The sequence below is a fragment of the Schistocerca nitens genome, chromosome 1 (assembly GCF_023898315.1).
Source record: "Schistocerca nitens isolate TAMUIC-IGC-003100 chromosome 1, iqSchNite1.1, whole genome shotgun sequence".
Lineage (NCBI taxonomy): Eukaryota > Metazoa > Arthropoda > Insecta > Orthoptera > Acrididae > Schistocerca > Schistocerca nitens.
Genome location: NC_064614.1, coordinates 1,001,904,398 through 1,001,924,597, shown reverse-complemented (window position 1 = coordinate 1,001,924,597; position 20,200 = coordinate 1,001,904,398). Strand labels below are relative to the sequence as shown.

The 20,200-nt window shown below is 40.9% G+C and overlaps 1 non-coding gene across 1 annotated transcript; it reads left to right on the top strand.

Moving 5' to 3' along the window:
- The first annotated feature begins 7,875 nt into the window (after positions 1-7,875).
- Positions 7,876-7,950, top strand: Trnat-ugu (transfer RNA threonine (anticodon UGU)). The gene has a single exon. It is a non-coding gene; the product is annotated as a tRNA-Thr (tRNA).
- The last annotated feature ends 12,250 nt before the right edge of the window (positions 7,951-20,200 follow it).

The following is a 20,200-nucleotide window of genomic DNA, read 5'->3' as shown; positions in this document are numbered from 1 at the left end:
CCTAAATGGGGCACTGTAGAAGAATCTTTTTACCCATTCGCCAAGTGTACAAGTTAGGTGGGTCGACAACATATTCCTGTCACGTGACGCACATGCCCTCACCAGTGTCGTATAGAATATATCAGACGTGTTTTCCTGTGGAGGAATCGGTTGACCTATGGCCTCGCGATCAAATGTTTTCGGTTCCCATTGGAGATGCACGTCCTTTCGTCTACTAATCGCACGGTTTTGCGGTTCGGTCGCAAAACACAGACACTAAACTTATTACAGTGAACAAAGACGTCAATGAACGAACTGATAGATCATAACTTTGCGAAAATAAAGAAAAATTTTTCACTTGAGGGGAGACTTGAACCAAGGACCTCTCATTCGGCAGATGTTCACGCTAACCACGGGACCACGGCGCTCCTCAGTTCAAATCATCGTTGATGTTGCCTGTCTTCGCATGGACTACTCAGTTTGTATATTTTGCTTACTTTTTGATAGCTCCACACAACTTCTTCCTGTTTTCTCGATTGATCTGTGTTCAGTTTTTCAAGTCTATCCACTGTGCCAACTTATAACTAAATCTGAGGGGGGTGCGATGGGGAGGTTCCCTTGTGAGTGGTCAGAAAGTAGCTAGCAGAACAGATAAATAAAAGTGCAGAGGAAGTGAATTTCAGAAATATGGTTTTATAAAGAATACTCTGAGAAGAGTGAAGATTTTCAGGTAATGTTGTCGCCGCATTGCTTGCTCGCGCGTAATTTATCTTGAGTTTGAGTAGGGCAAATACTTGGCAATTTTATCTTCATTGGTTCAAGTCAGTTGGTGTGTCGAGACGAGGTCAAGCAAAGTTGTCTGTTCGTGTACCTTCCACTCAGAGTTAGAGATTTAGCACTCCTTCTCCAGTCAACTAATTAATTTGTGGCAGAGTCAGACTTTTTTTATAAGAAGTAATTTTTGTAAAGACGGTTGTAATTGTTTAGGAATCAGAGTTGCAATACAGTTTTTGAATGCTAGTCACGTTCAATCATTCAATGAGTCGAGTTCCTAACACCGTCTCCTCACGAAAATTTTGTTTGTAAATATGTGTTGCCTCATTGCACTGAGAGGAACACAGTCATTCAGAAAAGCACAACGTGCTTAGCATAGCTGCACGTCCTCGCACTGCGCTTGCGCAAGGCTTTCTTTTCTTTAGCTGGTTTGCTGCTGTGCTGTATTTTTATTTTCACCACCTTCGCGCAGTACTGAGTTTCCGTTGCCACAAGCTAAGTCATCAAAATGTGTTAGGCCAGTTTAACATTAGAACACAGTGGGATGATTCATCATTAAGCACTGCATTTAAAAATTACGAGGGACGTTCAATAAGTAATGGAGTATTTTTTTCTGAAAGCAGGTTGGCTTTATTCAAGATTCGAATACACTATATTATTCCTCACTCTTTTGACTATAAAACCCTATTTTGCAACTTCATCTCCGTTTAAAGCGGCGGCCTTACGCCACCTTCCCGGATGGGTCTGTATGCCTGCGTGGTACCACTCTGTTCGTCGACGTCGGACCAATCGTCTCGCTGCATGAATAACCCTCCCATCATTCACGTACTCCTTCCCGCTGAGCGTGTCCTTCATTGGGCAGAACAGATGGAAGTCGAAAGGTGCGAGATCCTCGCTGGAGGGTGAGTAACGAGTAATAGTCAATTGAGTATCCTAGCTGGCGGGTGAATGTGTCAACACTATTAACAGAGTCGACGAGTTGAGCAGTGAGGTGTTTCATTGTGATCTGTCGACCTTCTCCAATGAGTGTGTCCGACGTCCCAACATTGCAGGAGTCACAGCTGTGTGCGGTCGACCAGCCGGCACGCGGAAGATCGGACAGGTTGTAAGTAGACTGTTTAGGTTTTTATGTTGGTGACGCCACGTAGCGCTCTGTATTAAAATCGCTTACTGCGCTGTGTGCAGTCTGTGTCTGTTGGACTCATTGTTAGATTATTCGCTAGTGTAGTGTTGGGCAGCTGGATGTGAACAACCCGTAGCGTTTGGCAGTTGGAGGTGAGCCGCCAGCAGTGGTGGATGTGGGGAGAGAGATGCCAGAGGTCTGAGATGTTAAGATGAGCGTACGATCTGGGCGTGTGTCCGTCAGAAAAAGGAAATGTCAACTTGGATGTCACGAATATGACTTTTGAACACTATTAAGGGAAATACATTGTTTGTTCTCTCTCAAAATCTTTCGTTTGCGAACTATATGCCTATCAGTAGTTAGTGCCTTCAGTAGTTAGAATCTTTTATTTAGCTGGCAGTATTGGCACTCGCTGTATTGCAGTAGTCCGAGTAACGAAGATTTTTGTGAGATAAGTGGTTCATGAAGGGTATAGATTATTGTTAGTCACGGCTATTCTTTTGGCTCAAATGGCTCTGAGCACTATGGGACTTAACTGCTGTGGTCATTAGTCCTCTAGAACTTAGAACTACTTAAACCTAACTAACCTAAGAACATCACAAACATCCATACCCGAGGCAGGATTCGAACCTGCGACCGTAGCGGTCGCGCGGCTCCAGACTCGAGAACCGCTCGTCCACCACGGCCGGCGCTATTCTTTTGTAGGGATTATTAAAAGTCAGATAGCGTTGCACTAAAATATTGTGTCAGTTTAGAAATGATCAGAGTAAGTACAGAGAAAACTGTCTGAGTACGTTCAGTTTTACTCAGCTGTTTCAGTATCAAATAATGTAGAAGTTTACCAGCACAGTCTTTCTTTACATACAAAGAGCAAGTTTCAAGGTTTGCGCGACCTTGTTGCAATGATGACAGACGCCTCTCCCAACGACTTACCGTGCTTTTCTTCACTCAGGTCTCCGTATAGATTCTACAAGCACCTGTGAATATGTGCAATGCTCAGGTTTTCCGCCTAAAGGAACTCAGTGACAGCTCTCTGCTTCGACCGCACCTCCATTGTAGACGTCACTTTGAAAGGTACGTATAGCGCCGCCACCTATAAGTACTTCATGAAACTGTAGGAATTGAAGAGGAGTATTCCACAATATTCCACAACAAATTCCGCATTTTTTCAACCGAAATTTGGCGACAAAAAAATTGGGTGGATTACTTACTGAACGGCACTCGTAATATGAGATTCAGCTTAGGTAGAGTCCTGTCCAGATCTCATTTCTTATTCAGGTAGTCTTAAGCTTACAGTGCAGTGTTACATTTGCTTATGTTTCGTTTAAAGTTTTGGGCAGTTATTCTTTCAAAATTTGTTTTTTATTGTAGTTTTATGTAGAACTTTTATTCTGTTAGTTTTCTGTGGTGGAAGTCAGTCAATTACTGTGACGTCACGCACTGTAGCACTATTCACTGCACTGCGCAATGCAGAGTTTCACTGAAAAAGTTATTTAGAATACAGTTTTACATTTTTTAACTATTTTTGGTAGAAAATACAGTTCCAGTTGGATTTGGCGACTCTTTTTTTCGGATGGCGTTTACATAATTACACCACTTGCGTTGTTCAAGTTCACTTTCAGTACAGACACATACGAAAGTTAAGAACAGGAAAACAATTCAATTTAGAACACAACAAGAAACCCAATAAGTTACAACTTTGGCTTCGTGCATTTGGACGTAGGAAATACACATCATCATATCTGATGATTGAATTTGGTGAATTTTCTTGCACACATTTGTAATTACTAAAACTGATTGAATGAGTAAAGGAATTTAATTTTATTTGATTTCAACAACTGATTTACATTTTTCCAAAGAAAATTCCGCATTGGCTGTAAGAATGATTTTTATTAAATTTGCGACCGGTTTCGCACCACTTACCGGTGCATCCTCAGGCAGTATACGCTATTTATAACATAGTAACGTTGAACATTGCCCTGTAGCCACTCCCCACCATTCAATATACCGTCATCTGGTGAATCCAGCAGTTAAAATTTAAAAATATATTTTAAAAAATTTTTAAATGATGGGAGCGGCAATGACCGTGCAAGCTGAGAGGAGCCGCGCGACAGCGGACACGGCCTGACTCTAGTGTGCGAACCCGGTCGCAGATTTAATAAAAATTATTCATACAGCCAGTGCGGAATTTTCTTTGGAAACATGTCGAAGTTTGGCTGTGGTTGCCCGCCCTACAAAACAACATAATTTACATTTGAACATTAAGGCCATCATTCGTCAGTGAGGGATAGACAGAACGAATAATCATTGTCCTTCATTCTTATAAGTAGGTAGTGCCGACTAAGGCTATTTGAACTAGCATCACATTTCTTAAAATTAAAGGTTATTTGTCTACTCGCTAAACTTATCGTTCTGCATTGTTAATTTGACGTGGTCGGCGAATGAATAATACCTTTCCCGGTTTACAAGCCGCGCCATTTCGAAGAAAACGAGTTTCTCCGATGGCTATCTCTGCCATCGTTGTTCAGAAATGGCTCTGAGCACTATGGGACTTAACATCTGAGGTTATCAGTCTCCTAGACTTAAATCTAATTGGCCTAAGGACACCACACACATCCATGCCCGAGGCAGGATTCGAACCTGCGACCGTAGCAGCAGCGCGGTTTCGGACTGAAGCGCCTAGAACCGCTCGGCCACAAAGGCCGGCCATCGTTGTCAGGAGTAAGGAAGACTGCTGGAACTGACACGGTTTTCCGCTTATGTGGGACGATTGCAGCATCTAGAACCAATCAGCAATCGCGGAAAAAGAACTGCGCAGCTCAAGTCAAGCACCGTCTTTACTTTATTTCGATATCCGAAGCCCGCCCCCACCCCCTACTGTGTGGGTACCTCTGGTGCTTGTTAAAATTGTTTCCCTTTATTCTAATCTCGACCGCCTGTTTTACAACGGATTCCCCGTATGTTGAGGCTTGAGCCAGGACTCTTAACAGGTGAGGCCAAGCCGGCTCTATTCCTGCCACTCTGTTGAGTGACGAGCAGCCAGTTAGGATGTGTGCGGCTGAGACATAAACTGACACCAGTTTCCCAGCCGACCCCCAAGATAATTGATATGCTGCATCCTGTTAAAGACGACATCGCTCGTTGGGTGCCCAGTGTGTATGGTGTCCGTAGGAATGCGGCAGCATCATCGTAGGTCGAACAACTGGCGACAGTTATACAGAGCACAAGCGATATAATAAACAAGGGGAGTTTGAGAAGTCGGCCAAACCTAGGCATTGCGTGGAAAACGGACGTAAAATACAATTTAGCGCTCATGTGTCGTTATACTGGAATCCCGCAATAAAGAAGGGCAGAGATTAGAATAAACAGCAACGATTTTTACAGACTGCGAGTGCACTTTAAGTAGGGTTTGGGGCGAGTTTGGATACCGAGCGAATGCAGAGACATGCTTGACGCTTGTAGAACGGCCGCCTGTATTAGAGGCCGGAGGACTGAAATGTGGCAACGTTACGTTAAGGCCTACCGCATGGCTGTGGCTATAAGGTAGTGAACGGAAGCAGTTGTTTACATACTTTCGCGGTGTCGGTTTTATCCGACATTACAGTGTAATTATGCTGTACTGGACTCTGCAAAAATTATAGCGAGTAGTCGTGACTACAGTCGAAGATCTAACACAATGTAAGTATACAATTCTGTGAAGTTTGTAGTGTTTTTACATGTATATGTGCAAGTGTGCTACGTGAACGACTTTCGTCTACACAGTTGCAAGAAAAGTTCTACTATATTCTAGATACAATTTGAAAATAAAGTTTTGAATTCATAAGTTTAGTATCAGAATCTTCTCCTAAGTGATTTTGTGTTAATATTATGAATATTTCTACACATTTGATTCTATTTGTAGACTTGTGTTTCGTGATGTCCAAGCAGTAGAAAAAAAACCAGTCCACTCAAATTCTCATTTGCTATTTTTACATAATAGTATTTTGATTTAAGATGTTAGCAATTAATGCATCATTCTATTTGCAGATGCCAGAAAAATGTTGTGTACCTGGTTGCAACAGCAACTACAAATCCAGCAAGGAAGAGGGTTACATCTCAGTGTTCAGATTCCCCACTGAAGAGGAAAGCAGAAAACGATGGACAAGAAATATCGCCAGAAAGGACTGGACTCCATCAAATAGTAGTGTTGTTTGCATTAAACATTTTGAAGAATGTGATGTATCAAGAGTGGAGATTTACAAGGACTCTGATGGGAACTGTCACGAGTTTCCTCGTCAAATGCCATTGCTTTTACCAGAAGCTGTGCCAAAAATATTCCCTGGGTTACCATCGTACTTAAGTAAGGTGCAGCCTCCAAGAAGGTGTGACCCAGAAATAAGAAGGAAGCGTGCACGCCATGAAGAGGAGAATGAAGCCATGCTAAATGACGACATTATTGCAAATTTTCAGTGTTTGTGTGCTGAGTACCAGGATAGAATAAACAGTGTAGGAAAGTGGAGTGTTAGTGTTAAAGAGAATAAGATATTCTTTTACACTATAGATTTTTCTGAAGACATTCCTCATGTCAAAGCGAGTATGGCAATTAATGACAAACTCATTTCAAGTGTGTGTGTGAATGGTTTCATTCTGTCGCATGAGCAGCTCAGTTGGATTTTACCTTCCTCACTTAGAGTAACCAGATGGTCACAAATATAAAATATTTTGAGTACAGTTATCAACTGTGATAGCTACACACCCGCATTTAGTTCTCTTTTAAATGAATTAAAGAATATTGTAAAGAAACTTAATCTGCATTCAGAAGCTAATCCAAATTGCTGTGCCACACTCTTGTTTCTGTTGGAACAGATAGATTTGTTGGCAATGAATAAGCGGACATATTCGGTTGACATGATGATGCATGCATTTATCATCCACAACCAATCTCCAGCATGCTATACAGCACTCCAGTCAAGTGGATTACTTACCTTACCACATGTGAAACACATTCAGCAGCTTTCATCTTCACTGAATATTTGTCCAACCAATAAATCACAAAATGCCCATTTTCTTAATATTTTTGTGGATAAATTAGATGAGAGAGAGAAATTTGTAATTCTGCAAGTGGATGAAATTTATGTTAATCCATTTATGCAGTTTAAAGGGGGGAAACTCCATGGATATGCAGAAAATAATGCCCCATCTGAGGCAAGAACTGTGCTTGCCTTTCTCACATCTTTATATGGCAGTTTCAAAGAAGTTGTTCGTTTGATTCCTGTCAAACAGTTGTCAGGCTCAGATCTCCATAAATTAACACTTAATGTGTTGCAGTTTCATTCCTCATGTGGTCTGACTGTTATTATATCTGATAACAACAGAATTAATAGGAATATGTTTTCACTATTGGTGAAAAATTCCAGCAGTCCATATTCCTTTCTGTCATGTGGTTCCCCTGTATTTGTAATGTTCGACACTGTTCATTTGTTAAAAAGTATTAGGAACAACTGGTTGAACCAGAGGGACAGTGACAGAATATTTAAACTTCCCCATTTTGACTCAACATCCAATGATCTGCTAATGGCAAAATTTTCAGATATTGAGAACCTATACAAAAAGGAACTGAACCAGCTTTTGAAATTAGCTCCTCAGTTGACTCACAAACCAGTGTATCCCAATAGCTTAGAAAGACAAAATGTCAATCTTGTCTGCAATATTTTTAATGAGACAAACTTTCAGGCTTAAAGGCTGCATGGTCATCGACGGTAACTGTTCTTTCGGGAACAGATACTACCGCCATATATAGTTAAAAACATGGGTTCCCGGCCTTTGACCTTCTTGTGCGAACGCACACGCTATGCCCTAACTCGTACGGGACTTGGTAGATTAATCTGCCACGAGTAATGAGTATGATGGGCAAACATCTATTAGGCGCACTACGAATGTAGTGTTGTGGACATGTTGGGAATGTGGATCTCACAGGGAGCGTGCAAGGGATAAGTCCCTGCAGACGCACTATCCTCTGTGCCCGCGGTGGCTCAGATGGATAGAGCGTCTGCCATGTAAGCAGGAGATCCCGGGTTCGAGTCCCGGTCGGGGCACACATTTTCAACATGTCCCCAATGAAGTGTATCAACGCCTGCTTGCAGCTAGGGTGTCTATTTATCATTTCATTACAAGTTTACATGCCAACTAGCTCTGCAGATGACGAAGAAATTGAAGAAATGTATGATGAAATAAAAGAAATTATTCAGATAGTGAAGGGAGACTGGAATTCGTCAGTAGGAAAAGGGAGAGAAGGAAACACAGTAGGTGAATATGGATAGGGGGTAAGAATGAAAGAGGAAGCCGACTGGTAGAATTTTGCACAGAGCACAACTTAATCATAGCTAACACTTGGTTCAACAATCATATAAGAAGGTTGTATACATGGAAGAATCCTGGAGATACTAGAAGGTATCAGATAGATTATATAATGGTAAGACAGAGATTTAGGAACCAGGTTTTAAATTGTAAGACATTTCCAGGAGCAGATGTGGACTCTGACCACAATCTATTGGTTATGAACAGTAGATTAAAACTGAAGAAACTGCAAAAAGGTTGGAATTTAAGGAGATGGGACCTGGATAAACTGACTAAACCAGAGGTTGTACAGAGTTTCAGGGAGAGCTTAAGGGAACAATTGATAGGAATGGGGGAAAGAAATACAGTAGAAGAAGAATGGGTAGCTTTGAGGGATGAAATAGTGAAGCAGCAGAGGATCGAGTAGGTAAAAAGACGAGGGCTAGTAGAAATCCTTGGGTAACAGAAGAAATATTGAATTTAATCGATGAAAGGAGAAAATATAAAAATGCAGTAAATGAAGCAGGCAAAAAGGAATACAAACGTCTCAAAAATGATATCGACAGGAAGTGCAAAATGGCTAAGCAGGGATGGCTAGAGGATAAACGTAAGGATGTAGAGGCTTATCTCACTAGGGGTAAGATAGATACTGCCGACAGGAAAATTAGAGACCTTTGGAGAAAAGAGAACCACTTGCATTAATATCAAGAGCTCAAATGGAAACCCAGTTCTAAGCAAAGAAGGGAAAGCAGAAAGATGGAAGGAGTATATGCAGGGTCTATACAAGGGCGATGTACTTGAAGAAAATATTATGGAAATGGAAGAGGATGTAGATAAAGATGAACTGGGAGATATGGTACTGCGTGAAGAGTTTGACAGAGCACTGAAAGACCTGAGTCGAAACAAGGCCCTGGGAGCAGACAACATTCCCTTAGAACTACTGACGGCCTTGGGAGAGCCAGTCCTGACAAAACTCTACCATCTGGTGAGCAAGATGTACGAGTCAGGCGAAATACCCTCAGACGTCAAGAAGAATATAATAATTCCAATCCCAAAGAAAGCAGGTGTTGACAGATGTGAAAATAACCGAACTATCAGTTTAATAAGTCATGGCTGCAAAATACTGACGCGAATTCTTTACAGACGAATGGAAAAACTAGTAGAAGCCGACCTTGGGGAAGATCAGTTTGGATTCCGTAGAAATATTGGAACACGTGAGGCAATACTGTCCCTACGACTTATCTTAGAAGCTAGATTAAGGAAAGGCAAACCTACGTTTCTAGCATTTGTAGACTTAGAGAAAGCTTTTGACAATGGTGACTGGAATACTCTTTCAAATTCTGAAGGTGGCAGGGGTAAAATATAGGGAGCAAAAGGCTATTTACAATTTGTACAGAAAGCAGATGGCAATTATAAGAGTTGAGGGGCATGAAAGGGAAGCAGTGGTTGGGAAGGGAGTGAGACAGGGTTGTAGCCTCTCCCTGATGTTATTCAATCTGTATATTGAGCAAGCAGTAAAGGAAACAAAAGAAAAATTCGGAGTAGGTATTAAAATTCATGGAGAAGAAATAAAAACTTTGAGGTTCGCCGATGACATTGTAATTCTGTCAGAGACAGCAAAGGACTTGGAAGAGCAGCTGAACGGACTGGACAGTGTCTTGAAAGGAGGGTATAAGATGAACATCAACAAAAGCAAAACGAGGATAATGGAATGTAGTCGAATTAAGTCGGGTGATGCTGAGGGAATTAGATTAGGAAATGAGACACTTAAAGTAGTAAAGGAGTTTTGCTATTTGGGGAGCAAAATAACTGATGATGGTCGAAGTAGAGAGGATATTAAACGTAGACTGGCAATGGCAAGGAAAGCGTTTCTGAAGAAGAGAAATTTGTTAACATCGGGTATAGATTTAAGTGTCAGGAAGTCGTTTCTGAAAGTATATGTATGGAGTGTAGCCATGTATGGAAGTGAAACATGGACAATAACTAGTTTGGACAAGAAGAGAATAGAAGCTTTCGAAATGTGGTGCTACAGAAGAATGCTGAAGATTAGATGGGTAGATCACATAACTAATGAGGGAGTACTGAATAGGATTGGGGAGAAGAGAAGTTTGTGGCACAACTTGACTAGAATAAGGGATCGGTTGGTATGCAGGACATGTTCTGAGGCATCAAGGGATCACCAATTTGGTATTGTAGGGCAGCGTGGAGGGTAAAAATCGTAGAGGGAGACCACGAGATGAATACACGAAACAGATACAGAAGGATGTAGGTTGCAGTAGGTACTGGGAGATGAAGAAGCTTGCACAGGATAGAGTAGCATGGAGAGCTGCATCAAACCAGTCTCAGGACTGAAGACCACAACAACAACATGAAACAAAATTCCTCACTTGTCAAAATCAACAGCAGTTACTACTCAATCTGGTTGACCAAGGAGTTGAATCACATGTTTCTCTGCAAATATTTGTAACAGATTCATGTCTTGTGGAAGGCCACTTACTGATGTCCATTATGTGTAACATATTGTTAAATAATTATACAAAACTCCAAAATGACCATTTAATATGTTCCAAGAAGGAGGGAGTTAATAGAAAATTAAAAACATTACATAACTTTTGACACAAAATTATGAAACTTCTTTCTTACCCATAACCTCAGTCCTTAAATGCTCTGATTAGTACTGGCAAGGAGGAGGTGGCCACTAGGAAATAAACTTTAATGCACTGATAAATTTCAGTCATGCTTCTTATGCAAATCCTACAGCAAGGTACCCAGTTCATTCTGACTCAGAAAGATGTGTGAAAGTATTTAAATAGATTGTGTATGACCTGTGATTTTAAAGAAATCTAACATACTAATGAACAATACAGAAAAAACGATCGTTAAAAATTATTATTATTGTTATGCCACCCTCATATATAAAGGTGTGGAAGATATGTTGCAGCTGTCAGAAACTTTTATATTAGTTTGTCATTTATATAGGAAGGAACATGATAATACATTTCAAATAACAGACTGAAATAATTGCAAGTCTGCAAATAATGTTACTAGGCACCTCACAAAATTGTTTGCTGAACTTGCATCTCCAAATCTCGGGTAAGAAACGTCATAATATACTGCTATGAAGCACATGTGAGTTATTGAAAAGTTCGTCGTTACAAGGAAACGAGAACAAAATGCGTAATTCCGACATAAAGTCGTTGTAATACTGCGAGAAATTAGCTTTTCTAGGTTACTGTGTTATTTATAGGGACCAAATCTACAAAAAAAGAAAGTGATTGCGTATTTATATCTGACACGTCGTCTGCATTCGACGAAATCTAAACTTCAGTCTGGGCCTAGCTGGTCACGCTAGCCGGCCTACTGACGTCACAGGCTACGACGTTGTCAGCTCCGGCCTCTTAATACAGGTGGCCGTGCTTGTAGGGGGAGAGCTTTGTTTCACCCGAACGAACTAAGGAAGTGACGTCGAGATGACGTAGCGTAGTGTTCACAAAGTATATCGATATATCGATCGGCGACTACAAATCGAGCTGACGTAGTGGCGGGAGAAAATCGAGTTGACGTAAAAGTGGCGGGAGAGTCGTGTGTTTACAGGCTCAGTGCTGTAGAGTTCTGCTGCTGCGGTATGTCGCAAACTCCTGTTTCGGGCACTTCTTCGAGTATGTCTACTGACAGTGTTGAAGACCGGGAAGTAGATGTGTTCGAGAGGTTAATGCGTTCATCACTGAGAGATGTATGTGTTGACAGAGAAGGCGACATCCATGGATTTTGCGAGACAGAAGAGGATGTTGTTCATCTTCTGAGCAACTTGCGCGTCCATGACTACGCATACTCAGAAGTAGTGCGTATTATCGCCAGCCCCCTTCAGGTGCTGCTAAACGTAAGTGAAAGCGTTCCTAATTCGTTTTTGTGTTCAGATGTAACATAATTACATAATTGTTACATAGATGTATTCCATTTATATCCTTTGGCTGCGTTAAAAATAAATGTAATTATAGTTATTTGAAGTAAATAACGTCGTTCGTAAATCAGATTTGTACATTTCTCGAGAAACCTGTCTTGCATATTTTCATTCTGTGAACACATTACACTTTTCATTCTCGCACTACATACTGTTCAATCGAGTAAATCAGTCGTAGTAGGATGGGGAAGACAGCAAGCCATGTAGCACACACGAAACAATCGCCAAATAACATTAATGGCTATGTAGCTAAAAATATAAATTTGCTTTGGGAATGGATAACTAAGAATGAAATTTCAAAAAGGACAACCATTGTCAAAGTTTGTAGAATGTAGCCTACAAATAGAATTTGTTACTGTAGTGTGAAGGAAACAATTAGTTTTCTCCATATACATCAGAAATGAGAAATGTGGAGAGAGAAAAAAAAATAATAATAACACGCACACATTAATAGAATGCCGTGAACAAAAGACATGTGGGAAGAAGAAATGAAAGAAATTGATTCTGGAAACATTTAAGACACGCAGGGATTAAAATGTAACCCAAGTGTAGGTACTGATACTTCTTTGAGTATTTGTAGCAGCATCAACACACGAAATGCCAATCTTCCTGTCTCTACTCTGGCAAGATTTTTTACAGTGTATCCTAAACCTCACAGGTGACTCTGTATTGTATATCTATTGAATCATTTGGGTCATTGTTCCCATACAGTTAAAACGGCTTAATTTACAAAACTATCTACCCATTAGTGAGTGAAAATACTGCAACTAAGTACTGACATCACTTCCATGCTGTTTGCTTCAGTGGTCAAAGACAACTACTTGTATCCAGTAGTGAACTATATCCATTCGTGTATGAATAAACTGATCTTGATTGTACTAGTTCATGACAAGGTAATTGGTTTTTGCACTAAATTCTGTTGGTTTCTCATGATGCTATCATACATATTTTACATAGGGCTGCTACATAAGTTTCCATGTACATCAGTGGCCTATATGTGCAGTGACATGATTGTAGATTTAATTAAAATTCTGTTTTTACCAGACGAGACAGGCTTCTTCTACAGCCACACAAAATGCAACATACCAATAGTTTTTTGGCCCTGTTTTCTGTGTTGAAAGCTTAGTGAAAAGAGAATGTACTCTTGGCCCGTTATATCATAAAAAGGGGACTCCTGTTTCAGATCATCTGGTAAGTAAAATAAAGATCTAAGTAGCAATTACATATATTTTCAATCAAAAAGGAATAGTTACAGGGACTTATTAAATTTTGTTTATTTTATACATAAAGGTGGACCATGTTAACCCAAAGAAGAAGAGAAAAGTTCTCATGGACACACAAAAGAAAGGCTGTCCAGCAACATTCGATGTTAAGTGTGTCAGGGTATTCCCCGATTATGCGATAAACTCGGCAACAGACAGTTCAAAAAAAAAAGAGTATCCAACTGAGTAATGTGTGTAGATATATTAGCCTGATAAGTTACATGTATGTCATTTGGCTAGCTCTTGTATATAAATATTGTAATTCATTGATAAATTTGCATTGTATTAAAGGTTACTGAGAAACTGAAACTCGACTTGGAGTCGACACAGGTACCAAAAAGTTATCTGTGATATTACGTGGCTGCCTCCCAAGCAAGCCGCCATAATCATGGCATTGAATGTGTGAAAACGATTGGACACATACATCCATTGCTTTCAAAAGAGATCAGGGATATAGTTACAAAGCGGACGAACTCAGTTCGGATAATTAAGTTAGAACTGGAAGATTTGTGGAAAAAAAATTCACTGGGGAAAACAGACCAAATCGGATGAACATAATGTTTTACCCAACAGATAATACAATTTATAGCCATATGTATCGGGCTCTGTTTGATTTGAAGAAAACTATTATTGACCAAGATGCATTAAGGAATCAAATTAATGGGTGGGAAAAGGAATCGAAGGCTGAGAGATTTTTTTTTCAGACCGTTTACAGATGACAATGGAAAAGTGCAGCCATTGCTGTTTTGTTACCAGCACAAGTGGCAAAGGGAACTTTTGAAAAAGTATGGTAGGGTATGTTTGCTTGATGCAACATACAAGACAACAAAGTATGACATTCCATTATTTTTCTTGGTAGTGAAAGCTAATGTATGCTATTTAGTAGTTGGGATATTCTTCATTCAAGTAGAAAACACTGCTTCAATTGAGGAGGCTCTAGAAATTTTCAAGGCATGGAACCCAGACTGGAATCCAGTTTCATGGGTTACAGATTTCTCTGAGGCTGAGATACGGGCAATTGAAGGAACATTTCCAATGTCAAGGGTTTATCTTTGTTTATTTCATCGAAAGCAAGCCTGGCAATGGTGGCTTAGCAAAAAGAACAATTTAGACATACCGGGTGATAGTGAGCAAATTCTGAAGCTGTGGGAAGGAATTGCTGAGTCACAATCTGAAGAACAATTCTTAACTGTAAAACAAAACCTTCAATCTCATGAATTGTTAACTAGAAATTCTGGTGCACTTGGTTATTTTAATAAGCAATGGCTTTCAGTATCTGAAAGGTGGGTGAAGGCCTATGAGGACAAGGAGAATTTCTTCACTAACATAACTACTACTAATGGTGTTGAATCACTAAATAAAAGAGTGAAACATTTTTTTCTTAGACATTCAGCAGATAAAACATTGACAGGTGTTGTTAAAGTTTTAATAAATGATTTCCTCCCTAGCCTGTTTAAAAAATATTGTCTGAAGAATTCAGCTGTGAAATCTTACAGCAGAGAGATTCCTCACTTCTTGCATAAAAAGTCACACAAATTTGTGAATCACGTAATTAAAAGATATTCTTCAGCGCAAACTGAACTTACCGAAAGCTCAGTGAAAGAAATGGGTGAGGGATTATTTTGTGTAGAAAGTGCCGAGGCCAAGGATTGTTACTATGTGGTGAATTTTGCAAAGCCTAATTGCACATGGGAAGACTTCCAAAGGTGGAAATATCCATGCAAACATTTCTGTGCAATTTTCATTTATTACCCTGGCTGGGACTTTCATAAGTTGAATGACAGTTACAAGAACAGCCCTTTAATTTGTCTCGATGAGACCTTTGGGTTTGGCTCAAGCAGCAGTTGGTCTGAACCTGCCAGCCCTGTATTACAAAGTTCAGAGGATACCAGCAGTGAGGAGGCAGTAAACAAAGGCAGTGACAATCCCAGAAGCTCAACTTCATCAGAGGAGCAAGATGCACAGGAATTAGCAAGGCAGGTCATAAACCTGACCTACAACTGTAAAAACAGAGAAGCAATTGCTAGAACGCTGAAGAGGCTTCGAGAGTGTGTGGACGATTTAACATCGTCAAACCCACAAGCTGGTGGTCTTCCATTATCAGGATCATAAAAACGGTGTGTGTGTGTGTGTGTGTGTGTGTGTGTGTGTGTGTTTGCTTTGATAATGTTTTGTGAGGGAAATTCAGCTTCTTGGTGTACCACATACTGCCCAAGTCTCGTAATCACACTGTTTGAAAATGGATGGAAGGTGTAAGATACATGCTTTGCTTGAACAGCTGCAATCTGAAGTATCCTACCTCTCTGCTGAAGCAAATTTAGCTCCAAGAATATGTAAGTCAAAATAAATTTCTTGTGCATACATTTTCTAAAACTAATGTACTAAAACTATAATCATTGAAAGAACTACTTACTTGCATTGATGCCCATACCAATCACCCTGGACTAAAAGAGGAACATAAATAAAATACCAAATACAGCTCAGCCCCCTGAATCAGTTAGGCATGAACATAGCAAGACAGCCAGTAGTATTTATTTAAATTTAATAAACCAGTTGCTGAAACCAATTTGATTTTATATAATTGGTGCTAAAATCTAGGTCAGGGCCAGCGATAGTCAAAATGGTGCTTATCTACTGCTCATTGGTTGGCGAGCGAGTTTTGCGTAGCCAGAATAATGATTCTTTGACATATTCAATGAGAGACAAGAACAGACACAATATACTTCTAGCGCTGAAATTGTAAAGCATTGTTATGTTTCCTGTTTTTCATTGTATTCATGAGTTTTGAGAAATATTTTGTGATAAGGGGCGCAAGCTATAAATTACTGATTTCAGTGCTTGTTCTGCATGATGTCATCTGCTTGTGTATATCTCATGGATTAATTGTAGATACATGAAAATGTCAGATGTGATGGTGAAATGACTCTTAAAGAGTAAGTGGGTGGAATCGTCTGGAAGTGCAGCATAAGCCTCCACTTTCAGTAACAAGATCAATTTTTTTTAATTCCATTGTGGAAGAAGATAGGTGGATCAGTATTCATTGATAGTTGCACATGTGCTATATTAAAAAGCACCGTTCCACCTACATTCTTCCATGATTTAAGTAAGAAACATTGATCAACTTACTCATTGTTCTTGTGTACATTGATTGCATACCAACTCAAGAGGAGAAAAATATTTCACTGCTTTCTCGAATACACCTTGGGTTGTGACACTGAACTCAGTTTTCAGATGCTAGCACAGTTTAAATATCTGTGACTCAAACAGGGAGCAGTTCAATATATGATTCTTGTTTACAACAATGTTTCATCCTTTCTTTCAAATGTATTACATTGAAACATATAGTCTGCCTACTGCTATCTCATTGGCTGTATAACACAGCCGACACACCCTCTTTTGTTCCATTATACTTCACAAGAAGTGCTGAAAACATTCCTGCGCGAAAGATATAAGTACGCCACTGGCCCTGTTCTAGATTTTTCACAATAGTTGGTTCAAAACTTGGGCTGCTTCCACATAACACCCATTGTCTAGTCTGCACAAGTGCCAGCTGCCCCTTCCTCCTCTCATAGTTTGTCCTACCTTACCAAAAACTTTTCCTGTTCTAATAATATGTGCCTTATAAATCTTCCTGTAAGCAAATTCTTTCTCTCTCTCTCTGCCCCCATTCTCTCCACCTTATCTCTCGTACAGTTTTTTTCCCCCTTTCACTACATATTACTATAATTACTGAAAGGTAGAGGCACCTGGGATGACTCAATCTACATGGTTCTTGTACTGTACTATGGGGTACAATTTTCGATCTTTTCGCTTAAAAGTTTTATTGTTCCACTGTTGTGGAATTTGCTGTATGCAGTCTGGTTGTGGTCAGATGAAAGGAGCTCTTGTCTTAAGTAGCTAATGCCTCATCACGTGCATGAATGGACTAAATGTAGTTGTACAGTTACTCTGACACACAATTGGCTGTTATATACAATTCCCAAAGATTATTCAATTATTCTACCTATATGTGTATACATATACGAATTTGTCTGAGGCTCTGGTCTGTAGATCCATTAATCACTAAAGTATTGCTATTTTCATCGGTAGTATCATTCCAGTAGCTACTTATCCCCCTGCTTGCCAATCTTCTTCAGAGATCAACACACACTCCTTGAGCTGCTCCTCATTTGTTATCCTGCCCCTTTAATTTCTAACATTGAGATGGTATAGAGCCTCACCTATTTGGAAAGATTTACCTCAGTAGCTCTGACATTTTCATTGACCTATGAAGTGCAGGGATAGGCACGTAAAAAATGGAGACATTAATGTGTTGCATGATACCACTCATTCTGTGTGTGCAACTCCTAATATTTTATCAACTCATTGTATAGAGTATAGGGGTATTTGGTAAAAGTCATGTCACACACAGTGTTCGATTTTTTCCATACTGAAATTTTAATGACATGTGTTACATCTGCAATTACTTTTGTAAAACAACTTGTTAAGACTACCAACCATGAGGTGAAAGCAACCTTGCAGATAGAGTAAACAATTTAGACAGTGTTGCAAGAGGATTTTTGATGGTTGATAATTAAAGACAATGGGTTAAGCCCTTAGTCACTGCTGATAAACGTATCCTGTAAATTGTAATTTACTACAATGAAATTTGTATGTCATGGCAGGCAGTGTTCTACACTTTGCTAAAGACGAACTGACATGTTGCTGCTAATTCCAAATTCACACAGTATGTTGGACATTCACTATCCAAAAAGTAGAAATTGTCTGTTGAAGATCAGCTTTAACTGAGGCCTTCCCAATTGTGGCAGACTTAATGAAGTAGAATATTAACAATACAAAATGTTCTCACAAATTGGTACAATGAAAAGATTGATAACTCTTAGCTTTCAGCCCAAAGGCCTTCATCTGAAGTAGAAAAATACACACCCATGACCAATGTCTCTCACTACTGTGGCCAGAATGTGTGTCTAATTTGTATTTCAGATGAAGGAGCCTTGGCTGAAAGCCAAGATGGATAACAGTGTAAAATTGTTATTCCATCCTGGGCTTTGCGTTGTTATAATATTACCATTCTTATACATGTTATGTGTACTCTGCATCAAGTACAATGTATCTGTACTATTTACCACAGTTACTCAGTGTACATACAGATTATTATATTGCAAAGGAAATTTTTCTCAAGACCTTGTCAGTCATATATACACTCCTGGAAATTGAAATAAGAACACCGTGAATTCATTGTCCCAGGAAGGGGAAACTTTATTGACACATTCCTGGGGTCAGATACATCACATGATCACACTGACAGAACCACAGGCACATAGACACAGGCAACAGAGCATGCACAATGTCGGCACTAGTACAGTGTATATCCACCTTTCGCAGCAATGCAGGCTGCTATTCTCCCATGGAGACGATCGTAGAGATGCTGGATGTAGTCCTGTGGAACGGCTTGCCATGCCATTTCCACCTGGCGCCTCAGTTGGACCAGCGTTCGTGCTGGACGTGCAGACCGCGTGAGACGACGCTTCATCCAGTCCCAAACATGCTCAATGGGGGACAGATCCGGAGATCTTGCTGGCCAGGGTAGTTGACTTACACCTTCTAGAGCACGTTGGGTGGCACGGGATAGATGCGGACGTGCATTGCCCTGTTGGAACAGCAAGTTCCCTTGCCGGTCTAGGAATGGTAGAACGATGGGTTCGATGGCGGTTTGGATGTACCGTGCACTATTCAGTGTCCCCTCGACGATCACCAGTGGTGTACGGCCAGTGTAGGAGATCGCTCCCCACATCATGATGCCGGGTGTTGGCCCTGTGTGCCTCGGTCGTATGCAGTCCTGATTGTGGCGCTCACCTGCACGGCGCCAAACACGCATACGACCATCATTGGCACCAAGGCAGAAGCGACTCTCATCGCTGAAGACGACACGTCTCCATTCGTCCCTCCATTCACACCTGTCGCGACACCACTGGAGGCGGGCTGCACGATGTTGGGGCGTGAGCGGAAGACGGCCTAACGGTGTGCGGGACCGTAGCCCAGCTTCATGGAGACGGTTGCGAATGGTCCTCGCCGATACCCCAGGAGCAACAGTGTCCCTAATTTGCTGGGAAGTGGCGGTGCGGTCCCCTACGGCACTGCGTAGGATCCTACGGTCTTGGCGTGCATCCGTGCGTCGCTGCGGTCCGGTCCCAGGTCGACGGGCACGTGCACCTTCCGCCGACCACTGGCGACAACATCGATGTACTGTGGAGACCTCACACCCCACGTGTTGAGCAATTCGGCGGTACGTCCACCCGGCCTCCCGCATGCCCACTATACACCCTCGCTCAAAGTCCGTCAACTGCACATACGGTTCACGTCCACGCTGTCGCGGCATGCTACCAGTGTTAAAGACTGCGATGGAGCTCCGTATGCCACGGCAAACTGGCTGACACTGACGGCGGCGGTGCACAAATGCTGCGCAGCTAGCGCCATTCGACGGCCAACACCGCGGTTCCTGGTGTGTCCGCTGTGCCGTGCGTGTGATCATTGCTTGTACAGCCCTCTCGCAGTGTCCGGAGCAAGTATGGTGGGTCTGACACATCGGTGTCAATGTGTTCTTTTTTCCATTTCCAGGAGTGTACATAGATTGCAGTAGTGATAGGTAAGAATTGCAATCTATCTTTTATTTTAAAGCTGTGGGTGGTGTGGGAGTTATCCCCTTTTGCAGTTAAACGTGTTACATATGCTTCATCATTAAATATGTTAAATATGTATTGTTTACCCCTTTTTTTGCTTACATTA